This window comes from Macaca fascicularis, chromosome 1 (assembly GCF_037993035.2).
Source record: "Macaca fascicularis isolate 582-1 chromosome 1, T2T-MFA8v1.1".
Lineage (NCBI taxonomy): Eukaryota > Metazoa > Chordata > Mammalia > Primates > Cercopithecidae > Macaca > Macaca fascicularis.
In genome coordinates this window covers 69,357,410-69,363,603 of record NC_088375.1, presented here as the reverse complement: position 1 = coordinate 69,363,603, position 6,194 = coordinate 69,357,410, and the positions used below count along the sequence as shown (strand labels likewise).

Sequence of the window (6,194 nt, the reverse complement as noted above, 5' to 3'; positions counted from 1 at the left end):
GTTTGGGACTCCTTTTTAAATCCTCCTATGATATCTAGCAGAGGAATGGGCACAAACTTGTTGGCAGAGAGAGGTCCAACCTGCTTGTAATTAGGATTGCAAGTAACCAAGCTGAATGGCCCAAGGGTCACCAAAGAGTGAAGACCCACCTTGACAAACTCCAAATTCCTAGACATCGCTGGAGACTCACCCTTCCGCCAGGGCTCAGCTTTCAGGCTTGCAACATCTCTTAGACATTTCCTCTGTTGGCATAATTTGATTTAATCTCTTTGTAGTTACATTTCTTTGTCTGAGACAGGGTCTTGCTCCGTCACCCAAGCTGGAATGCAGTGTAGCAATCTCGGCTCACTGCAACCTTTGCCTCCCCTGCTCAAGCAATCCTCCCACCTCAGTCTCCCCAGTAGCTGGGACTACAGGCATGTACCACCATGCCCAGCTGATTTTTGTATTTTTTTGTAGAGATAGGATTTTGCCATATTGCCCAGGCTGGAATAGTTCAGTTTCTTCATCTGTTAAAATACAGATCACAATATCCACCTTTTTTTTTTTTTTTTTATGAGACGGAGTCTGGCTCTGTCGCCCAGGCTGGAGTGCAGTGGCCGGATCTCAGCTCACTGCAAGCTCCACCTCCCGGGTTTACGCCATTCTCCTGCCTCAGCCTCCCGAGTAGCTGGGACTACAGGCGCCCGCCACCTCGCCCAGCTAGTTTTTTGTATTTTTTTTAGTAGAGACGAGGTTTCACCGTGTTAACCAGGATGGTCTCGATCTCCTGACCTCGTGATCCGCCCGTCTCGGCCTCCCAAAGTGCTGGGATTACAGGCTTGAGCCACCGCGCCCGGCCAATAAGGTAAAGAAATTTTGTAATGTTAACAGTTTACTACTGAGATTGTAAGGGTTAAGTTTGCCTGCATCTGATTTATTAAGGTTGGTGCAAAAATAATTGCGGCTTTGGGCTGTGAATTTTAAATCATCATAACTAGGCTCAAATACATCTTTATCAATCAAAATAGAAACCATTAGAAACAACACATATTTGCTAACGAGAAATAAGTTTGTTTATTCCTGTAGCGTAAAAATCCATGCTTCAGGATTTGACAGACTCTTGGAAAGCATTTTCTGCATCCTACTGGTTGTGGAAGCATTTTCCCTGCAAAAAGTTGTCAAGGTGCTTGAAGAAGTGATAGTTGGTTGGCAAGAAGGCAGATGAATCTGGCGGATGAGACAAAACTTCATAGCCCAATTTGTTCAACTTTTGAAGAGTTGGTTGTGCGACGTGCGATGGGGCATTGCCGTGAAATAATCGGGCCTTTCTGTTGAGCAATGCCGGCTGCAGGCATTGCAGTTTTCGGGGCATCCAATCAATTTGCTGAGCATACTCCTCAGATGTGATGGTGTCACTGGGATTCAGAAAGCTATAGTGGGTCAGAGCAGCAGCAGACCACCAAAAAACCATGACCTTTTTTTTGGTACAAGTTTGTCTTTGGGAAGTGTTTTGGAGCTTCTTCTCAGTCCACTCACTGAGTCGGTCATCACCAGTTGTCGTATAAAATCCACTTTCCCTCACACATCACAATCCAATCGAGAAATGGTTCCTTGTTGTTGCACAAAACAAAAGAAGATGACACTTCAAAAGGACGATTTTTTTTATTTTCGCTCAGCTCATGAGGCACCCGCTTATCAACCTTTTTCACCTTTCCAATTTGCTTCAAATGCCGAACGACGGTAGAATGATCGAAGCTGAGTTCCTGGGCAACTTCCTGTGTAGTTGTAAGAGGATCAGCTTCACCGATTGCTCTTAATTGGTCATTGTTGGCTTCTGAAGGCCAGCCCCTACTTTCCTCATCTTCAAGCCTCTCATCTCCTTTGTGAAACTTCTTGAACAACCACTGCACTGTACGTTCGTTAGCGGTTCCTGGGCCAAATGTGTTATTGATGTTGTGAGTTGTCTCCGTTGCATTACGACCCATTTTGAACTCGAATAAGAAAATTATTCAAATTTGCTTTTTGTCTAATATCATTTCTTTTTTTTTTTTTTTTTGAGACGGAGTCTTGCTCTGTCACCCAGGCTGGAGTGCAGTGGCACCATCTCGGCTCACTGCAAGCTCCGCCTCCCGGAATCACGCCATTCTCCTGCCTCAGCCTCCCGAGTAGCTGGGACTACAGGTGCCCGCACTGCACCCGACTAATTTTTTGTATTTTTAGTAGAGACGGGGTTTCACCGTGTTAGCCAGGATGGTCTCGATCTCCTGACCTCGTGATCCTCTCGTCTCGGCCTCCCAAAGTGCTGGGATTACAGGCGTGAGCCACTGCGCCCGGCCTAATATCATTTCTATAGTCTAAAATAAACATAAAATAAACAGCAAGTAATGTCATTAGCAAAAAAAGCAAGAAATTCCCATTTAAATGATGTATAACATCATTTAATACATATCTTAATACATTACCACATTTATATAAGAATGTATTCCAAAATCAAATAGCAAATTCCAATAATAAGAACACCGCAATTACTCTTGCAGTCACCTTAGTCCTTGCAGAAGCCCTTGAAGGAAGGAACCCTTGTCCCCACTTTACAGTTGTAGCTGCAGAGGCCTGGGGATGCTAAATAGCTTGCCCAGAGCTAAACAGTCAACACAGGGCAAGTTGGGATTCAAACCCAAGTCCTTCCAGTTGCAAGCTCAGGTGGTGGGGTATCTTCCGAACACCAGGATAATTAACATAGGATAGAAGCAACTCAAAATGCAGTTTCTGCCCTGCCTTCCCCTTCTTTCCATTCCCCAAAAATGAACAAAAATTTTTCTCCCCACAGGTGAATCTATCAGCTAATGAATCAAGTTCACTATATTTAGGTTTTCATGAGTAGGAACTGGGAAAAGGGAAATTTTCTTGGCTAGGAGAGAATGGAAAGGCTGGATGGACATGGCTGCTGAGCTGGGAGTGGAGACGGAGGGGCCAGAGAGGGACTGGCTTCTGTCTGAACCACTGATTATCTTGTCTGGACTGTGATCTGGGAGCTTCCTCCTATCTGGTCTCCTTTGTCACCAGTATCCCTGTACTTGGAGGATGCCCCATGTGGGATGGCCCTGTAACCTGTAGTTGGTGACAGAGCAAGCCCAAGCAGGCCTTGGTGCCCTCCTCAAGGACCTGCAGTCTCATGAGGTGGTACGTGCCTGGCAAGGCCACCAGAGCAGGTCCCGGGAGGTCAGCAGCTGGCAGGAATCCTACAGGCCAGCACGTGAGAGGGTAGGAAAGAATTCTGAACCCCTAAGTGCCTGGGAACAGAACATTCTGCCTTGCCAGCTGTGATCCCCCCACCCCCTTCCTTGGCAAAACTAAATAGTTAAGTGCATCTCGACAGCAAACCCAAATTTAACTTTGCTTCCTTCTGCAATGAAAGTCCAGCTGAATCGGGAAGGGAGGGGCCCTTGAAAGGTATTTCCACCTTGGCTTGACTTATTAGGTTAGTAGAAATGGACTTGTTGTTCTTACTGGTAGGTTATTAAAACCCTCAAGGAATGTGCAGAAGGCAAATTTAGTCTGAGGAGCCCAGCAGGCCTAGGAGACGCTGAATAAAGAGTCTAGTTGTTTGGATAGCTGGAATGTTGGGGAGAGGCAGCTTTTCAATGAAAGCTGCTCCCAGGTTGTGCCTTGTGGCTCCCGGTGGCCCCAGCCCGAGAGGGTCTGCATGTGCCGCCTGCTCTCTGCTCAGTGCCTATCTCTTCCTGCGCCTAGGTGGCTCCTCCCCGACTGTCTGCAAGACTGAGAAGCTCAGCTGGCCTCTTGCCCCTTGGACTTGATCTCCACTAAAGTCTCTTCAGACTGAGGAGTGCAGGAGGAAAGGGAGGGATGAGAGTGGGTGGCAGGGAGGTGGGAGAATGCTGCATCTGGCATATCCTGATGCTCTTGAGACGTGAGCCCTCAGCAGGGAGGAGCAGGCTCCCAGCACGGAGGCTTGGAGGGAGGAGGCGGTGCTGCAACCTGTCACCTTAAAGGGCTTGATTGAGCTGCTGACTCAGAAGCACAGGGCTGATTACCCATAATTACAGCCCCATGTGGTAGTCTTGTCAAAATGCAGAGACCTCCTTAGTCCCAGAGCTCCTCCCCCTACCCCTTCTAAGTAGGAGCTGCCTTTCCAGAAAACGAATCTTCAGACCTGCCCACGCAAAGCCCCACAAAGGCAAGAATCACCTTTCTAGAAAGTGTTCTCTCTCCTGGAGCCCGGGGGACTTTCCCAAACATAGCCATGATCATTTCAACCTCCTCCGGATCTTTAGCAAGACCTACGAGGCCTGCCGGTCTGGCTCCTGCCCACCTCTCAGCCTCACCTCACACCTGTGACCTCCACACCTAGCTCCTGAATTAATGCAACAAATAATGTTGAATGCCTGCTGTGGGCTAGGCATCGCTCTAGGCATTGAGGATACTCCAATGAACCACGTACAAGCCCTACCCTTGTGGAACTTACATTCTGGTAGGGGGAGATGAGCAAAATTTATAGTAAGTCAGACAGTGAGAAGTGCTAAGGAGAAAAATAAAGCTGGGAGGGGAAGTGGTTCCCATTTTATAAGGATGAGAAAAGAAAGCATCACTGATGATGTGCTATTTGAGCAAAGGCCTAAAAGAAGAGAAAGGGCAAGCCACACATCTGGGGGAAGCACATGCCAGGTGAAGAGCCCTGCAGAGGTCCGTGATCAGGAAAAAGGAGGCCAGTGTGGCTGAAACAGAGTCGGAGATAAAGCTAGGATCAAAGAAACACTAGAGCGTTTGCACGCTGGCTTTTATTCTCAAAGTGGTGGAGGGTTTTGAGCTGCCATTCAAGGGCTTTCAACTGAGTAATGACCTAATCTGACATGTTTGAAGTGGATCCTCTGACTGCATTGTTGAGGACAGAATGAAGGTGGGCAAGCGCAAGGTCAGGTTCAGACTAGTCCCAGTGGTGTAGATGGCGAGAAGTTGCCAGATTCAAGATACACTGGGAGAATTGTCAGGGTTTCCTGACAGATTAGATGTGCATATGAAAGCAACTAAGGAGGCAGAGATGACTCTAAGCTTTTCGGCCCAAACAGTTGGAAGGATGGATTCGCCACTTACAGAGATGGGGGAACTACAAGAAAAGCGGATTTTGGGGAGAAAGATGGGGAGTTTCATGTTCACTGTTAGATTTGAGATGACTATTGAACATGCCAGAGGAGATGTTAAATAGACATTTGGATGTTCAAACCTAGAATTTAGGGGAATGATTTGGCTGGAAAGGCCAATTTAGGAGTTGTCAGCTAGAGTAGGTATTTATTTGTTTGTTTATTTTGAGATGGAGTCTTGCTCTGTTCCCCAGGCTGGGGTGCAGTGACATGATCTCAGCTCACTGCAACCTCCACCTCCTGTGTTCAAGCAATTCTCCTGCCTCAGGCTCCTGAGTAGCGGGGACTACAGGCGTGTGCTACCATGCCAGGCTAATTTTAAAATTTTTAGTAGAGATGAAGTTTCACCATGTTGGTCAGGCTGGTCTCAAACTCCTAACCTCAGGTGATCCACCTGCCCCAGTCTCCCAAAGTGCTGGGATTACAGGTGTGAACCACCATGCCTGGCTTAGAGGAGGTATTTAAAGCCATAAACCTGGTTGAAATTGGCCTTATTTTAAATTCACAACCACCAACATGGACTCTTGAGAAGATAGGAAGTCCAAAGACACTCCAATGTTTGGGGGTCAGGAAAATGAAGAGGAGCCAGCAAAGGACACCACAAAGGGGGCAGCCAGTGAGGTAGGAGGCAAGCCAGGAGAGGGGAGGGCAGCATCCCAACGAATGAACAATTGACTGGGTTTAAACATTTTGAGACAAAGTCAGACAGAAACGGAGAGCTGAGTATTTGCCAAGTAATTGGTGGCGTTGAGAAGGCCTGTTTTGTGGAGATATGAAGGGAAAAGCCTGATTGAAGTGGGGCTTGGAGAGAACAGGAGGATACAAACTGGAGACAGTGGAGCAAGAAATGGGGCAGTAGCCGGTAGTGGATGTGAGATTAGGAGAGGGTTATTTTTCAGATAGGAGAAATAACGTTTTTGTAGGATAATGACAGTGATCTGATAGAGGGTGAAAATTTGATGATGAAGGAGAAAGAAAGGAAAACTGCTGGAGTAAGATCCTTGTAGATAAGAGAGCACGGACTCTAGTTTCTAAGTGAAGGATTTTTGACATTAA

General features: G+C 47.1%; 1 pseudogene; it reads right to left on the bottom strand.

The window, feature by feature from the left end:
• Positions 1-555: 555 nt before the first annotated feature.
• On the bottom strand, positions 556-2,089 carry LOC135968567 (histone-lysine N-methyltransferase SETMAR-like; annotated as a pseudogene).
• Between the last annotated feature and the right edge of the window lie 4,105 nt (positions 2,090-6,194).